The 19775-nt window shown below is 36.2% G+C and overlaps 1 protein-coding gene across 23 annotated transcripts in view; it reads right to left on the reverse strand.

The window, feature by feature from the left end:
* Nucleotides 1–19775, reverse strand: part of ASXL3 (ASXL transcriptional regulator 3) — a 186652-nt gene that overhangs the window by 129670 nt on the left and 37207 nt on the right. For 6 of the 23 annotated variants that reach the window (XM_081562569.1, XM_081562550.1, XM_081562551.1 and 3 more), the window contains exon 3: nt 4095–4303. The exons of 11 other annotated variants lie outside the window; for them this stretch is intronic. The gene's annotated coding sequence lies outside the window, so the exon portion shown is untranslated. Of the gene's footprint in view, nt 1–4094; nt 4304–4488; nt 4543–19775 lie in introns of all 23 variants that reach the window. 6 more of the 23 variants (XM_081562559.1, XM_081562558.1, XM_081562568.1 and 3 more) reach the window with 3 other exon arrangements.

Here is a 19775-nt window from a genome sequence, read left to right on the forward strand (position 1 = left end):
TATATTAACTAATAATATTTTCTCCATTGTCACAATGTTTTTTTGATATATAAACACATAAAATTTTACATAGTCACATACATTCATCTTTTCCTTTGTTTACTGTAAAGAGAATCATTCCCCTCTCTGTGCGTGTGCTAAGTCACTTCAGTCATGTCTGACTCTGCAAGCCCATGGACCATAGCCTGCCAAGCTCCTCTGTCTGCAGGATTCTCCAGGCAAGAATACTGCAGTGGGTTGCCATGCCCTCCTCCAGGGGATCTTCCTGACCCAGGGATCGAATCCACATCCACGTCTCCTGCATTGTTAGGCAGGTTCTTTACCACTAGTGCCACCTGGGAAGCCTCTTCTGTCTCAAAGGTGAATTGAAATGTTAAATCTGAATTTTTCTGTTTTTCCAGTGGTATGACTTTTCATGTTTAAATTTTCGATCATGTCTGTCTCTTCCTCAATAAAACATAACTAACACATTATATGTTCCATAAAAACTTTTAATGTGTATAAATATTTCCTTGTCCATTACTTCATTTCTGATTCATCCTCCTACCCGTTCTCTGCAGAAGGCTCTGGTACTATGCATGGGAAGTTCCTTGATCAGCAGAATGTCAAAAGAACTCAACTCAGAGTTTTGCTGGCTATGGGAAAAATTTTACCTTTAAATGTTTGATAAAGGAAATGTCTAAAAATAACTACACCAACCACTACTGTTAAGACTGGCAATCCTACCATAGGACAAATATCAATTTAATTTAGTTTTCTTCTCCCTTCCTTCCTCCCTCTCTTCTTTGTTTGACCACTTGCCACAATCAGTGGCAGTTGTCTGGTTTGAGTAAAAGTATTCCCATAAAAAGATATTTAGCTTTTTGCTATAAAAATAGAAGTGTTATCAAATTCAAACACCATAATGACTTCAGACAGCATGAAATACATCCCCAAAATTCAGACAGAATTATAAAGTAAAAACAAACTTGAGAAAGGAAAAATACAAAGATCAGTGAATTTAAGCATCTTTCCCTTCCCCAAACTTAATATTAGACACCTAAAAATACATCTAAGAATCTGGCAGTAGGCCTAAAAGAAATTTAATACACCTAGTTCTTGTTTTAATTTCACCCTCTGGGAAATATGATTCATGAAAGACATAGCTGGGAGTAGGGACTGCAGAAAAACAATCCAAATTAAATCTCTCCCCAACAGAGAAAAAGAGTAAAATAAAAGAAACAATGGCTAGGATCAATGCAAATGTAAAAAGAGAATAAATAATACTGTTTCAGACTAATGTTTGTTGAAAACTATAAAATTATACTCACATACATATTAATAAATTTCAAAAGTAATGCTACTGATATGTTATATATGTATTACCTCTGTTTTATGGAAATAAACATCTTCCTTAGGAAAATGCGCATTTTGATGACCCAGGGGAAGAAATGTATCTTTAGACAAAACAAGATTTCCTGTACATTATTTTATAGTAATATCAATGTTCCATCTAGGCACACAGTGACTCTCCAGACAACAACTCCAGCAACAAAATGGTAGAACAATATGCAAATACAATTGGGTGGGGTGGAAAGGAAAAGAATTCATGAGCCAATTCAAGAAAAATTATTTTAAACCTGAAGCCCTGTTTAATCAACTAAATGCTAACTAAATAGTTATGAAAATTATAGAGAACTATCTATGTTTATGTAACAATAAATGGTCTTCTGCCTTCATTCTTCAATGTTTTTTAAAAAATAAAATTTTGTACATGATGGCTTCTGGCCATTTGGCAAACATCTTATATAAGTAATAAGCACAACTCCAAACCACTCATTTAGTCAGAATTAATATTCTTGAGGCTTTAAATACCCACTTAAAACTTCCAGGAAATAGTTCTTCGATGCACCTGCCACCTAATTTCATGAAATTAATATTTCACTTAAGCTAAGTCAGGAAATCTTAAGATGTTGAATTCAATTATGACCATTACTTTATGAGCTCCTAGTAGATAAAACATAGCATTGAAGTTGAAAATCATTCCAGTTAAAGAGCTTTACCTCTTTGGGAAAGTGGGGTGTTTTCTAAGATACCATTAACATAATTAATAAGAGCATATCGTGTTAGGATAACAGTAACAACTTAATATATAATGTAGTGCCTTTCTATTGCCAAATGTTAGTTTATAAGCACAGAAACAACATTCTCTCTGGCTATGCCTAAAATAAATCTATTGGGATAGTGGGAGACAGCTATCTACCAACAGAAAAAGGAAAACTAATAATATTGATCCAAACTTCATCCAAAGATGTAAATAAGTATTTAGTGAAATCCACATATATTACTGTTTAAGCAAAACACAATCACCACATCTTCAGTTATGCACGGTGTTATACATGAAAGGCAACAGGAAGCTGAGGTTCCACACAGAAAAGCTCACAAACACATTAAAAGGAAAAAATAAACTTTTATAAACAGTAAACATCTGGTACTGGTTTTCAACTGCTGTCTCTCCCCAGATAAGTACTAACTACCTGATTGGCTTCCATGCACTGACTCTTCTATATCCTCGAGTCCAAAGTAGGGTATCATTACTTCTATTTCTAAACAGAGAATGAGAAAATGTCCAAAGAGATAAAATTTGAAATTCTAAACCTCTCCATCCTGTAAATGGTAAACATTTGATGATCATAAAATTGCTCCTTTTGTCACTTGACTTGTTAAAGTGAGTTTTAAGAAAACTCAGGAAATATTCAAAATAAATGTTATGCTAGTGCATTCCTAGGTCTTCCATTTCCTCCTTGGTTTGTTCTAACAGGCATTCTTTTTCTTCTTTTTTATTTTCCTTCGGGACCCCTTCTTCGAGTCTAACATTTGCCTGTGACTTAACACTTGACTGTGATAGTAAGATTGAGATTTCGAGACAGCCAAACCCAGGCTCAAATACCAGAGCTTCCACTTATAATTGTGTGAAGTTAGGGAAGATATCTAACTTCTCTCAGCATCGATGTCCTAATCTGTAAAATGAAGAAATAACACCCAAATTCTCTTAGTTACTGTGTGGATTAAATAAGCTAAAGGCTAGAAACTGCCTGGCTCAATGCCTAACACTGACTAGTTACTGCATAAAAGTTTGTTTCTTGCCCTTTTGCCAAAATGACAATCAACAGACAGTTCTAATGATATTCACAGACACATGCATCCGTGTTTGTTTTTTCTGTTCTTTACCTGTATTCTACTCTTAGACCTAATAAAGTTCATGCATGTTCAACACTCAGCAAGCTTTTCATTACCATAAAGGAAAATAACTGAAATAATATTACATAAATAAATAGCAGCCGAGAAGAAGCACCAAATTTCTTAAGAACATATTCAACATTGAAGAAACTCTAGTATTTTCTCTCTAAAAACAAAATGCCCGAGCAGTGTAATGAGGAGAGGCAGTATTTATTAAAAAGTACAACCCAATTTGATTCTTAGTAAAACAGGGTTAGAAAAACAAAGTGCTCTCAGTGAAGGTAAAGCAAAACACTCACTGGGAAAAGTCAGCCATGACCCGCAACAGTATTTATTAATGTAGGCAGACTGCTTAAGAGAGCCCCAAGCGAAGGGGTGAACAATCAGACTACAACTTCAGCAAGAAGGATCATGGAGATGCAGTCAGTGTTCACAGGGAAGAAGGCTCCAGATATATACTAGAAAGGGAAATAAAATATTTCTATCTAATGTTACAATGGGATTTTTGTGTGTAGATGAATTTGGAGTCAAAATGTGGCCACAGTTTACACAAACTGTAATTCAGACAGAGAAACCAGAAAGCACAACGGGGCCTCCCAAATTTTCTCTTTCCAACAAGTCACGCTTTCTCAGTTTAGATTCTAGTCTTCACTGTCACACAGACAAAACAGAGATAACGTAGGTGAGCGACACCAAACTGGGAACCACCCTCATAACCTTCTTCACAGTCATTCAAATCACTGCCTGGCCTCCAGGTGGCCAGTTGTCTCCTCAAACCCACTAAACATGAACCGGGGAATGAGCGACAACAACGGGGTTCCATACGGGGGACCCTCAATGTCCGTTTTCACCCAGCGTCACTATCTGGTACCTACCCGGAAGGAATGAACGGAACCACTCCAATGCAATCCCAGCCACTCCTGCTAGTTCAAGCATTCGGTTCAGCATCACCTCATGACCAACACGAAAGCAGCTGAGGCTCTAATATAATCATCATGGAAAGTTGTCCCAAATCCTTCATTCGAGGAAGATCCTTCATACACACCAACGCTGTCTCCAAGCCATGCCGGGGTCTGAAACCAGACTGGAAAATATTACATATGTGTATATATAGTAAAACTCCCACAAACCACTCTTCTCCTACGTCACATTTATTAACAGCTGCTTAACCCCTCCTAAACACATATATTGCCTTCTCAAGGTGAAAATATGAACATTCAAGGAAAGATCTTTTCCACAGTAGAAGGGAAACTGAGAGTATATGAAGACCTGGTGCTGCCTGGTAAGGTGGTTGAGGCGGTCCCAAACGGAACATACTTTGTCCTGAAGGGGAAAGAGAAAACACAATATTGGTTTCCAAGGCTAGTCTTCTAAACTCGGTATATAGGATCAAGCTCTTCCAGTATTTACAAAACAAAACAACAACAACAACATATCTTGACTTTTTCAGGAGGTGGGAAAGCAATGCCATATTAACCACTGATGCTTTGTTTGGTATTACCAAGGTGCCTTCTTCCTCCTGAATCCCACTGTGTGGTCACCCACCACTTTTGTAATCCTACCTACCACTGCCTTGACTGCATTACCAGACTCTACTGATGCAGGAGGTCTATACCGACTACATTTGCTCACTGTGTAGACACAGCCAGCAGCCTTTGAAGGAGCAACAACTTTAATGGTAGCAATAATTAAAAAAATGATCAATGCACCCCAAGAGGTATTATATGTTAAAGAACAAGAACAAACTACCTTTAAAAATACCAATTTTCCTTCTCACTTCTTAATGAATTGGCTTTCTTAGAAACTGACATTGTATAAAGTTTTCAAAGTTTAAACAGATAATCTACTATTTTTATCTTCTTGAGAATTCTATTACAAGATTTAAGACTATTTCCTTTTCACTTGTCCCTTTCTACTAAACTAATACTTTAAACTAAAACTTTCAACGCCAGTACAATATTTTACTAAGTTTCTCTATCTCCAGAGTGTGTCTAAAATAAAATTTAAAAATGGGTTAAATCACCACAGTGTTATTTTCTATGTGCTTAGCCTAAATGATCTGAATCAAGCAAATGGCTACCTATAAGATGCTCATCATATATAATTCCATTTGAAATTAATAAAATTCTGTTTTCTAATCTCCATTTCATTTACTCTACTGGCCAGATTCATCCCATCCCTGCCAGTTACTATAATGAAAAAATGTGGTGATGTCCATCTGGTGTACTATTTCCTCTACCCACTCAGTATATACTTTGGTTCTCAAGTCAATTATTTCATTGATGTGAAATATCCAGAATTGTTGTAGACAGGCTTGAACCTGAGATTTATACCAAACATGACACTCATTATGTTTTTCTGGGCACTCTCCACTAACTTCACTGTATCTCATAAAATATGACATGTCTCTCATAAAGAAAATGTGGAATGGATCACCTACACAAAGGACTCAGAAAATATTACACTGAAAGCAACAGATCCCTTGGTTGCTTAGCTCAGACATACAGTCCTTTTGGTGCTTAGAAAAATACAATGCTTTTCCTCCTAAAATTTTAAGTCCTTGTATGTGACATACTGACCCTCTTTAATCTATGGGTTTGCAAGTACAGTAAGTATAAGAGTCTTCTCAAATCATCCCATTTACAGATGTCAGGTAACAATGTCTATAGGTAATATATGTTCAAGAAAATAAATATCCACTGAGATGTCTGCCATGATCTAAGGACTATACAGCATATGCAAACATGAGTAAGACATGTCACTAGCTGTCTTGGAATTCATAGCTTAGGTGAGAGAAAGACATATAAACTAAAACAACTGTGATAAAATTACATTTAAAAACCTCTCTTGTGAGAGAAAGACATATAAACTAAAAGAACTGTGATAAAATTACATTTAAAAACCTCTCTTATAATATAAAAGAAGGGACCATATTTCTGCCTGGAAATTGAGGGGAAAGTTTCCAGAAGAGGTGATCCACATTTTAAATGATAAATAGCTATTAGGGTGGCAGTGATGGTAATAACAAACAGAAGCTAAGGTATTTGTATATATGTAATTTACAAGAATGTTGGAAATAAGATCACTACACAAAAGTAAAATATAGTCTATCCTATAGTATTTAGTTTATGGGCAGTAGAAATATTTCAGTATAGTGAAAAAACTCCTAGTGTAATAGGAATGTTCAGCAAATACTAACCAAGCCAAAGCTATGAGATCCTTAACGACAGAAGCATACAAATAATGATGTAGATTTTTCCTAGAAATTAATAATTCTCACATACTTAAATGCAGACCTCCTCAGAGATAGCAGAGTGGTTATGTTTACTAAAGTCTCTTCTCTAAAATTTCTGAATGTGAAACTTCTCAAATTCCAAACAAAAGTAGGATGATAGTACAAATATACAGGACTCTGAGACACATCTTTTTTTCCCCAAAAACATACCAATTAGAAAATTAGCAGGAGATACTGTCAGGATATGATATGTTAAAATATAAATTTGGAGAGTGGAAAAGCAAAAGAAATACTACATCTATATTGTACATTCAAAAGGCTAAAGTAGCCCAAGTGGTCCAAGTACGAGAGCAAGATAGAGAAATACACCTCTTTAGTTACAAATAAGATCGTCCTCAAAGCATTTCTTTTAATGAAAAACAATCTACCAACTGGTATGTTGTAAACTGGGAAAATCCTTGATCCTGGAATCCCAAAATTAGTCACTGGCAGGCATGATACTAAAAACAATTCGGGCTCTGCTTCATCAGGTAACAGTGGTTTTAAAGGTAATCACTGAATCTGAGTTTAAGAACACAAACTGATCAGAATCCCTTTGCTAACTTCTCATGAAATTTTAGATTAAAAATTATGTATTAAATCATACTGCATGCAGGCAAGTTTTGTAGCACTAGAGCCACCTGGGAAGCCCATTCAATAATATTATATACTTCTTAGTGAAATATGAATCTTTTAGCACTGATGTGCCAAAATATTACTGTGAAATATGGTCAAATACAAATTTACTTGATAACCCATTCTATCTTGATTAATTTTTCCAAAGTCCTACTAATGCACTAGGGTATGAAATCTCACAAATCAAATATATGATTGACAGTACATTTAAAAAATTATTTTATCCTCATTTCAGCCCTACAATACACATAAAGATCCATAAGTTTCCCTATTGCACTGGAGAGAAAAGACAAAAAAAAGAAAACAAAAAAGACTGAGTGACTTATCCAGGACAACACATTTTGTTGGAAATGGAAATAGAGCTAGAATTCAAATTTCCATTCAGAAAATATCATGAGTCTATTATACGAAGGGCACTATGGGGAAAAGAAGGATCAATGGGACATAAATTCTACCATTAAGAAAACTGCAGTCCTGTTGTAACAAGAGAAAATTTGAGAGAGCTTATTAGCTACTACGACAAAGGCATAGATGTATTAATGTTATAAAGGAACAGCAAGGATAAAATGATGAATTAAAGCTAAAGAACTCTTCACTGAGGAGGTGGTAATATGACATGTGAATTGGGCTCTGGAGGTAGGGGGCAGAGGACAAGAAATAGTGAAGTTCATAACAGGCTGTCTAGAGTCAGAGAGAATTGAAAATATATGTTAATGTCTGCATAAAGTCAAATCTATAGGTAATTTTTTCAAATGTCACAAGTTACAATATATACTTAACTAAACCAAGTATAAGCAGGAGATTTGATTTACAATAGATACAACAAAGGCTGACAGTTGTTCCCCCAAAATTACCTTTCCCTACAGCTAAGATTCCCACATTTTAGCTGGGAACATGCTTCCTGCAACAGACTATACTCTCCTGTTTCCCATTCTGCCAACTATAAATATATATCTGGTCAATGGGACATGAGGAAAATGGATGCACTCAACATGTAAAATGTATCTACAGAGGGACTGTGTCTACCTCTTCTTTCACCTGCTGCTTGAACACGGATTTGGTGGCAAGTCATGTCAGACCATGGTGATAAGGACTCAATCCTAGGGACAACAGAGCAATAAGACAAAAGGACCCTGGCTCCTTGCATATCCTGATATAACAAAGCTATCCCATCATTCCTGGGACTCCCCACCTTCAGACTGTAATGTGAGAAATGAAGTTTTATTTGATAATCACCTATTTTGGGACTCCATGACACCCATGCAAACCTATATACTAGCTTATATAAATATCTATGCTATGAAAGTGAAAGTCACTCAGTCATGTCCGACTCTGTGACCCCATGGACTATACAATCCATTGGAATTATCCAGGCCAGAATACTGGAGTGGGTAGCCGTCCCCTTCTCCAGGGGATCTTCCCAACCCAGGGATCAAACCCAGGTCTGCAGCATTGCAGGCAGACTCTTTATCAACTGAGCTATCAGGGAAGCATAAATAAATACAAATTAAAAGTATTCTCAAAACCTGAGAAAAACAATCTGAAAATATTTACTCACAAAGGATTTATTATAATCAGCAATATGCAGTTGTCCTAATAGGCTTTCAAATTTATTTTTAAATTTGAATCTATATGATAATCCCTAAAGAGTGGAAAGAACAGAGATCAATACTATTGCATTACAAGTGAAGAATAAAACAACAGATCAGGCATTCATTACAAAAAATCTTTGACAGCTTCAAATTTTACTGGTTTTAACTTCATTTAATCCATAAAATAATCATTACATATATTTCATACTATATTGATATACTAAAGATCCATTTATAAAGAAAAGTCAAATGAGTTATTAATGCCCGAAAAAAGAATCAATAAATGAAAACTAGATTTTTACTGTAAGTTCACATTAGTTGACAATGTTGCATTTACCTATTGGACTTCTCAGGCCACTCAATTTTATTTTGATTATCTTTAAATATTTCTATTCATTTTTTATAGAGAAGAGAGGAAAATTTAATAAGTAAACATAAATTAAATATATTATCATAATGTGAATGAAAAAACAGAGCAGGCTGCAAGAGTCTAAAAGGAAAAGAGAAAATAGAGGCTGGATGGCCTGTGTGCATCAAATTGTCTACAGGCAAATCTATTCACCCTTGCTTCACAAATTATTTATACTATAGACATTCTAAAGAATAACAGGAATAAGAATGTTCAATAAAATGATCCATGGCACTGTGTCTTACTGAGCTCACTGGCTCTCTATGTCAGCCCACAAAGGCAGGAGTGAAAGGCAGTCACAACCCTTTCCCTTTTTCTTCTCAGACTCCTCCTTTGGGTAAGGTCTTGATGGTAACTAAAAGCCAATGAGTCCAGAATCAAGAATACCAGATAACCATCTGAAGTATAAATTATAGAACATTCTCTCTTGCACCCTAATCTCCTGACAAAATATGTACTATTGGAGGCAAATGAAAGCAGGTAATAGAGAGTGACTGGATCAATGAAAACACATCACTTCAGGAAAATCGATTGAAAGACATGTCCTTTCTAATAGTACCTTAGAATAGAAGATTTATATTCTTCTTTTTTTTTTTTTTTTGGTGGTCTGTCCTTCTACTGGGCTTTTTGCACTTTCTTCTCAAATTCTGAAATGATCACCCTCTTCTAAGTTTAAAGATGAGTCACATACTTACTAGTTCTATTACAGTGGACAATTCATCTTCTCTAAGCCTTAGTTTATTGATTTGTAAAATAAAAGCTTAAGATGATATGATCTATAAAGTCCTTAACAGGAACAAAATGTTATTGTTCTGAGTTAAACTTCATTCACATCTTAGATTGCATCGTAATGCTGTTCTGAATGCCCTTCTTTTAAGGAGGCTTGCTTTCAAATAAATTCTCAAAAGCATGGCTAAAAGCTGGGAGAGTAATGACCACAGCAAATGGCCCTTTGTGTAAACTAGTCATGATTTTACGAAAGGGTCTAATGGCTACCCACTCCAGTATTCTTGCCTGGAAAATTCCACAGACAGCAAAGCCCAGCAGGTTACAGTCCATGGGGTTGCAAAGAGTCTGACACGACTGAGAGTGCACCTTTACCTTTAATGCCTCAGATTCTAGGAATTAGGAATTCTGTTACTCTCTTAGCACAAGGAGCACTTCTAATAAAGGCTGGAAATTCCCTGGGTCACCAGGTGGTAGAAAATAGGGTAAGGAAAAGACTAGGTTTAAAATTTAGATGATCAGATGCTCCTACTCAAAATTCTGCAGACATCATTTCTCAATATGTCATCACTCTCAAAGGAAAAAAAGAAGATAAGAATGAAGAAGAAGGTGGCACATTGAGACATTCCATAGCACGGAAACATTCACGTCACCACAGGTAAAGTAGATAGCCAGTGGGAATTTGCTGTATGATGCACAGAGGCTCAAACGGAGTGATCTGCGACAACCTAGACGGGTGGGATGGGGAGGGAGGTGGGGGGGAGGTTTAAGAGGGAGGGGACATATGTATACCTAAGGCGGATTCATGCTGATGCATGGCAGAAGCCAACACAATCTTGTAAAGCAGTTATTTTTCAATTAAAAATAAATACATTAATAAAAAATTAAGAGAAAAAAGAACGTGCCTAACAAACTGCTTTATAAAACTTTGAAAACTAAAAGTTTTCAGTGGCTTGCCTCAAAAAGATGGTGCTTAAAAACAATAAAATAAATCCTAATTTTAAAAACCAAGTTCATACTTTCAATATTAAGGACAAGTAAAAGAAATGGGCAATAAAAACTATTCTAAGTAATTCCAAATAGTACTTTCTAGCATTGGTGGTTCAGGGGTAGAATTCTCACCTGTCAAATAGTGTTTTCTGTATACCTGATTCAGCACTTGCCTTCTTGGCATGAAGGTGCAGGGTAATCCCAAAGTGACCTTTGATAATCCTAAAACTTCAGAATTCAGGATTCTGAGCCACTCTTTAGACTATCCCACTAGCCACAATGTATTTCAACAAATCTTCATGCATGATATTTTTCTGTATCTAGCAATCAGCAGGTCACCTTCAACAAATGCAAATTAAGCAACAAATTGAAAAATAATCATTGCACAAATTGTATTTCACGCAGACTGGTTAGAGAGGAATGAAATTATGGATTTGGGCTATCTGCAGTGGTCTAATGGAGAAAGTGCTCTCTCCGGAAATTTTACATTTGTCTTTTGTAAAAATGAGCAGTAAAAGTAAAAAGGAACGAGTGGTGTTTTTATACCTCCCAGTGGAAATACAATGCATGGATGCAATGAGGGAGGATGGATGAGTGGTCATGACACAGATTCCCAATAACAGTAAAGTTTATCTGACCGGTCTGATTAAGAAAATGTTCTAAAGAATGCAGTGACTGGTCCTGACCATACTCATCTATTCATTTGTACCTTCTTTTCTTTCCCTAGATGCATATCTTAAAAAAAGAACAATGTTAATAACAGCCTCCTCCATCCCCACCTAAGCATGGTTTAGTCAGTCTCATCTATTTTCATTCAGTTATTTCATAAAAATAGTGACTGCCACTTTCTAAAACTGTCTTTTGTTAGCAATATGCTTTGACTGGCCACAGCGAAACAATTCCCCCAGAAACAATCTGTAAGTCCAATTTCAACAGCAAAACAGTGAAGAGTCCTATGGAGGCCATGGTTCTTCCATTATCGAAAGTATGCATCCCACCCTTATGACATCACCTTCTAGATAAAACAGTAAAGAGTTACAATGCAAATACATCTTGCTGCTATCCATAAGCCCCAGTCTTCACTAAAGATCACCCTTCATCATGCTGGATAAGCATAACAGGTAAAGTTTGGGAAAGGCTTTGAATCTTCCAAATCTGGGTTATGGAAATGGAATTTTTAAAAATCTTTCAACTCTGTTTACAAAAAGGCTCTAAATCGAGAGTCTCAACACACATATCTACAGGCTTGACTTAAATCTCCAGATATAGACAATCAACAGTTAGCCAGAGAAGCTGCTAAGGGAGTGGGAGTTGCGGTGGGGGAAGTATTTACTTGATAGACTCATACAACCAATACTTTTAAAAACAAAGTGTTATTAGGTTCTGGCAACAAATATTTTAAAAGATTAAGTGCAATTTGAATCAGACATCAAACCCCAGACTTGTCACCTGCTAGCTAAATGAACTATCTCAAGTTACTTAACCTCATCTGCCTTAGTTTCCCTATGTGTAAAATGGGAAATATAATATCTATCACCTGTTTAAAAAGATAATTCATGTCAAGTCCTTACTCTTGGGCCTAATAAAAGTAAATGATAAAAAAACAATTAGGTATTCTTTTACTCAACAAGTCCCTACTAATTAATCTGCTTGACATACTGCATTAAGCATGGTATCTCAGCTCTAGGTAAAATAAATTAATGGATACGTAGATGCATGTTCCTATCTTTGATGAGCTTATATTTGTGATGGAAAGACAATACTTCTTGATAGGTTGGAATATCATATATTTTATAAAGAATTTAGAAATTTCTAAGTTTAATTTTTTTATCAAAAAATAAAAACCCATTATGTTCTAGGCTGAAGACATCCTCCACAGAGGAGAGGTTAAAAGATATAATTGAATGATTCAGAGAAGAATGTTTGGAATCACATTGTTAAATCTTCAAAAGAAGGAACTTCACTTTACTCATCTATTAATTCAGCAGATTCCCCGATCTCAAGAACATAGCATATGCTTAATAAATGTTATTGGAATAGGATATGTCTTACAGCTTCCACAAAACCTCCGGATTTTACATAGCAAAAGACACACTTTATAGGTATTTGATTAACTTCTCCATGTCCACACTTGTTTTCTTTTCTCTGATGTTCTCTTATTTGACTAACAAACACCTGGGAATGGTCTACCCACACACGTGAGTCCCCTGAACCTGGCCAGAAGACAGTCCCCAGCAAACTGAAGAGAGAACAGAGCCCGAACACAAGCCTTGCACAGCACCTAAAGCAGGACTTAACTTTTTAAAAAATGTTAATAGAAATCATCTGAATTTCAGAAAATTATCAATGTGATTCTGTATAAGACATTCAGGAGGTAGGATAAATAGTCTTAATTGTCCTGAAAGAACTAGGACCTTGTCTAAGGAATTATGCACTGTAGCTTTTAGAAAACCTGTCTTAACAAAATGTCATGATTTTTATTCCTCTGAAAACAAATCAACTATAAAAAGAAGTCCCCATGTCAGCATATCAACTGTTTTGCATTTGAATTATGTTGTCAAGTTCAAAACACGGAAGCAAAACTAAAATCATTTAGGCATGTGGCAATTAAGAGCACAAGCAATGAAATGAGGAAATAAAGAGAAAAACACCACCTAGAAACAAAATTAAATAACAATACCCCAGTTAAATGCGTATTTCTCCTGAAAGATTTTCACCTGCATAGGATACTTAGAAAGACTCAAATACAATACAATTTTATATCCATTTCTGCTCCTATTCCTGCACTGAAATGTTTATAGAGTGCTCAGTATTTCTGGAATAAATTATACCAAGATCTTGATAAAGCTGAAATCACCTAAATTACCTCCTTTGTTCAATTATTTGGAAGAATGGAGAAAGAAAGCTTGACAGAATTAAAGGTTATATTAAGAAATCGCCATTTCATAGCTGTAATTGCATACCTTAGTGAATATTGATGCCTTGAGGGTTATGTGCAGTCACCACAGCTATTTTTACCAAAGGCTTCAAATAAAATCCAAATCAATTTATGTTATGTGACTATATACATTATATCTGAACATGCAACTTAAGTATTCTATCAGTTTATATGTTAGGAATAACAATATGAAAACACATATTAGGAGTATGTAATGACAGAAGCACAGTACAGTGTTCCGCATACTGTTATGAATAACTTCCAAGTTGAATCAGATACTCAAAATTCTAGAAAAATTCTATGGTATGCCATGAATTCTAGAAAGTCCCACATTCTGAAACACTGTTGTAGACTGAATGTGTGCACACCCTATCCCACAATTCTATGCTGCAGCTCTCCTCTCCAGTGTGGCTATGAGGGATGGCATCTCTCAGGAAGGATTAAGGTTAAAAGGTCATATGGATGGAGCCTTGATCTGAAGGGAGTGTCCTTAGAAGAAGAGACACTGAAGAGCTTTCTCTCACTCTCTCTGCACACACACACCCAGAAAAGGCCATGTGAGGACACAGTGACAAGGTGGCTGCCTGCAAGCCAGGAAGGGAGCCCTCACTAGAAACCTATCCTGACAGACCTGCATCTAGGACTTCTAGCCTCCAGAACTATGAGAGAGTAACAAAACAGTTCTGTTGTTTCAGCCGCCCAGTAAATGATGATTTGTTACGGCAGCCAGGGCACAGTAACCAATCACTTTTATTATGACCTCAGTCTGGGAACCAGGAGGGGTACAGATACAAATTTATTCCACTGGTTTGAGGCTTTCTGCCTAAATTCTGCTTCCTTTCCATTCTGCAATCCAATCTTAGAGCACTTAGGGAACAATGTGAAAACTACCAGAAGTGTGCAACACACGCACATACAACATTGCTCACTACTGTCTCACGGGCTCTACTTCTACTTACCAAATTACAGAAAGATTCTGGGAGAAATTTCACAGCAAAGGAAAGTACAGTTGACCCTTGAACAACATGGGAATTAATCTGCATATAATTTATTGTCAGCCCTTTGTATTTGCAGTTCTTCCATGTCTGCAGATTCAACCAATGACAGATTGTGTAGTACTGTAGGATTTACTATTGAAAAATATTTGTGTATAAGTCGATCCACAAATTTCAAAAACCCAAGTTGTACAAGGGTCAGCTATAGTCAACGGTGGCTGCAACATCAAATGCATGACTGCAAAGGCTTTAAAGCTGCCAAAGTCCAGGTTGATTAGGGCTGGGCTGAAGTGTTGAAATCTGACCCTGTAGGGTAATGTTTCACACAATTATTTACCTAATTCAGGAAATGCTTCCACAGTAATATATAATTGTATTATCCCCTTGAAGAATTATTCCAACCACTGTGTCATCATAAAAAGAAGTAACTTTAAGAAAAGTTTAATTATTAGAGATTAGTTGCTTTTAAACAATGAATGATACCCACGTATAAATTATGAATACTTATTTAATCAGTTTTATACCATTTAATTTAAAACATTAATTATGCACAAGCACACAATTCTAAAAAACAGCATTTTAAGTGATGTATTTTGGGAAGAACCAAATGTTTGTAAAAATGACCAAATTAGAAATTCCAAATCTTATATCTAAATGTAAGGTATAATGTATGCGTTCATCATTCATATCATAAACCCTACATTATCAGAATAGTATGTGTTTCTTCAGATACCATGTGACTAGAAAAAAGTACCATGCCTGATCTCATCTAATTATATCCAAACATACAACCGACAACAGCTTTTGACTCATAGTTTATTAGGTACAATATATTCTCTGTATTATTTTGGATTATCAGTTAAGAAATGATAATATAAATGGGGTAGTTGTTAAGAAAAAAAATAGATTTAAAAAGGGGGAGACCAGGTTTAAAGAGATGAATTAAGAAGATACTGTATTAATCTAGTCGAAAATTTTTATAAAGTGCAAACAATGAATGGCAAAGACTAGGGATACAGAGAACAAAAGATGTAGTTAGAACACAGAACTAACATTACCCAAGAGCCAATTGGCCATGAGGGGAAACGGGAGAAGAGAATTAGGAATGATCCTGACTGAGATTTGTAATCCAAGTAATGACAAGTAAAATTTTATGTCAACTAAGAGAGAAACTATTCTAAAGGCTTGCTTACATACCCTCATGAACACACACCTAGACACCCACATAAATACATGATTTATATATGATTTTTCTATGATTCTGATTAATAACATCACTGTCTCTTTCATTCCTTTCTAAGTAACTGACTGTGCACATCATTTACACACTGAGAGAATTAGATGTTAGCACACGGCAGGGTGACAGCATGAATTAACACTGTAATTCTAAAATGCCCTGACACAAACAAACTAGACCACCATTGCAGTATGAAAGGAGCGTTGCCAACATGGAATCTGGAGATAAGAATTGATTTTGCAGTTGAAATTATTTGTGTTTCTTTCTTATCCTTAGACAAAACATTTCAGCAGCAAGAAAGAAGCATCTCCTATAGCACTAATTAGAAACTTAAATCTCACCAAGAGAAATGCCAAGGAATTTTATTGTCTGTCACTGTACATGGTAATGGAATTTTTTTGACATCTTATCCCCCTGGAAAAATGTAACATCTTTAATAAACCACAGTACAAAGTGAAGACACTTATTTCAGAATATCATGACAAAGACTGCAAAACAGAAAACATGGAAGACCTTAAGACAGGAGTGAACAACAAATTTATTCTCAGAATTCCTAGGGGGAATAAAAAGTTCTCATTGATAGCAGGATAATTACAAAATCTTGGGTTGTCAATTGCATGCTCCACATTACAAAATCAAAAATATGTCAACGTCCTGAGTAATACCAAGCACGAGAGAGATTGTTTATAAACCTTTTCAGATGTCCCTATTGTGATATGTAATTATAGGTTGCTGCCCTATAAATGTTTGATGAAATCGAACATAGATTTTTTTTTTTCCTAAGTAAGGCATCTACAGTATTGTAAAACTGTACCTTATAGGGCTTCCCTGGTGGTCCAATGGTTGAGAATCCGCCTGCCAATGCAGGGGACACAGGTTTGATCCCTGCTCTGGGAAGATCCCACATGCCATAGAGCCACTAAGCCCATGTCACAACTACTGAGCCTGCACTCTAGAGCCCGGGAGCTGTAACTACTGAGCCCAGGCACCTCAACTAGTGAAGCCCCTGTGCTCTGCAACAAGAAAAGCCACCCCAAGAAGAAGCCCACACAATGCAACAAGAGAGGAGCCCCCTGCTCTCTAAACTAGAGGAAGCCCATGAGCAGCAATGAAGACCCAGCGTGGCCAAAACTAAATAAATAAATCTTTTTTAAAAAATAAATGTACCTTATAAATATTGCCCTGCCCCTAACCCAACAGAGGGTTTTTTAATCGTGCTGTGATTTTCTCGCCATTATATGAAGACTGCCTCACTTCCATTAGAAAACTATTTACCTACTATCAAATAATATGCCAACTGTATCACAGTTTATGCTACATTAATGACTAGTATCTTGTAACAATAATGCCCAGCACATAACCAGTTACCCCCACTGACAAATGGGGGCCCCACTCTCGTTAGGTAAATGCTACAGACCTCATTCCTTGACCTACTGCTCCTGGATGTGTCACTAAAACAGCATATGTTTCTCTGGGAACATCACTTTAAAAATTACATGAGCAGAGAAAAATATATCCTTGGGCATCAAAACTCCCTCAGTCCCCTTTGTAAAGGAATTATAACCTCTGAATAAGCAAGCCAAAAGCAGAAAATCAGAATTAGGGCAACCCCCAAAGTCATCCAAATCAACATGGTCACCGCAGTTGCTTCCTCTTTTTCTATGAACATATGTTTAATTACTGCAGACAAGACTAGAGTCCACAGTAGCACCCTCTCTCCCTCAGGAAGTGGGAATGTTTAGCCAAGCAGTCCAAACAGGCATATCAAATATCCATCCATAAAAGCTGCAGTCTGGAATATGCACATTTCTATCCTCTCTGTGCAAGCAACATGGCTCTTTGATTGATTATAAGATTTGGATCATCTGAAAAGCATTCCAAACAGCTTTGTCTTATCAACTGTTGACAACTCAGCACAAAGTAACAGAGGCCTGGAAATAACTCAATCAGTAAAGCAAGTACAATATAGATGGACCAGAATAAAATTATATTGGTAAAGATCTTCTATGTTATTATACAGAAGGGAATTAAAACTTACCAAATATATTTTCATTAAGAAAAAAACAATTCTAGGAAATCTTGCCATGATATTATTAATTTTCTCTAACAAAAACTGTATGTTCTTCTGACAATTTACTATATTTATATACCTTTTTAAAAACCACATGGGGAGTTCCTATTTCAGTCTAGCTTTCCCAAATAGAGTGCAACCAAATACTACACATTTCATCAATAACTTGAAGAAGATACACAGAACATTATATAAAAGAGCTGTTCTCTTTTTATCCTGTCTGTATGAAAATTATGCAATTTGAAGTGTCCCTGGAAAAGAAGAAAAGGTACCATAAAATGTCAAAAATAAATAAATGAACAATATCACATCTATTGAACACAGATATATCAGCTTTGCCAAAATTATTGGTTCATTTTTTAAGTTTTAAGTTTCAACCAGAGGCACCTACAGTGTTTGAGAACAGGCAACGGCACAATAAGCTCACATGTTCACCACTCATCTGCCAGAGGCGATCGGCATGCATCTATTTAAAGGAATTCCCTCAAAACTGGTAGATTCTTTCTGATTAAAACAATTAAAAGTAGGATTAAAACATACAACCTGTAATGCCAAAAAGAAGCTTCTAACTTTAAATGCAAGCCAAAGCCATCACTGAGGACCAGCAAGTTAACATCCTGAGGAAGAATGTTTACTCAACAAATATTTACTGAGTATCTTCTGAGTGCCAGGAGTGTGGGGTACCCTCCCCATAAGGAGCTCACAGACCAGCAGGAAGACAAACAAGGACAAATTTAGAGTCCAGTGAGGTCAGTGGTATAGGAAACCTGCCTGACACACGGAACGAAGAACCACTCCCCACTCCATAACCTAGCACTTGAAAGAAATGGCGTTATTTTAAAACAAATGGCACTGGAATGATGATGGATAAAGGGCCAATCTTCCCTCTTCCAGAAATGCCAGGCACAGCGGTGGACTGGGGGAGGGCTACTAACATGACCTCTCATTCATAGAGACCCCTGGGAGGTTATGGGTGCATCAGTAACCTTCACAGTCACTCCCCTGCAGTTAATCAGGCATATCTGAAAGCCTGCACATCTCGAAAAGCACATCATTAATAAATACCTAGAAATGAAACAGCTATGCTTGACCTTATGATGATGGAATTTTTAAATGTAACTTTACTTAAGAAAAACAGATACAGTTACACTTCATTTACTCAGCTCCCATAAATACTTGGAAACTATTTAAGAATTTGAAAGGTAACAAAATAAAAATAAATGTCAGAATCTGTTCCCGAAAGCAATAACAGTAGGAAAGTTGAAACTCAATAATCTGAGAACTACTTTTATTTTAGAGATGATTCTAATAAGCAGACTAGAAAAGAAGGGAAGAGTGGTTACAGATACAGCAGTTGTAAGGAACCGTCACAAATGACAGGAGCGAGAATTCAGAGACAGAAAGAAACGGGGACATAAAATGCACAGTGTGAAGCCCTCTGCACAGAGTTGATTTTATAAAGTAGAACTTAAAACAGAACCATGGTCTCTTTTTTTGCCTATTCCCTTTCCTATTTAACTTGTGAATTCCTTGCAGGTAACTTTAAACAGTCCTACACAGGTTCATCCGTACTTGTAACAACATTTTTTTTCTTCACAGGACACAATAATGGAGGACGGGGATGATGAAGGAGGGTTGAATTCAGAGGAACAGGGTATGTTTTCCATTTCTATTTTCTTACTCTTTAA

The sequence above is a fragment of the Giraffa tippelskirchi genome, chromosome 14 (genome assembly GCF_054371585.1).
Source record: "Giraffa tippelskirchi isolate mGirTip1 chromosome 14, T2T-mGirTip1v1.2.pri, whole genome shotgun sequence".
NCBI classification, from domain to species: Eukaryota; Metazoa; Chordata; class Mammalia; order Artiodactyla; family Giraffidae; genus Giraffa; species Giraffa tippelskirchi.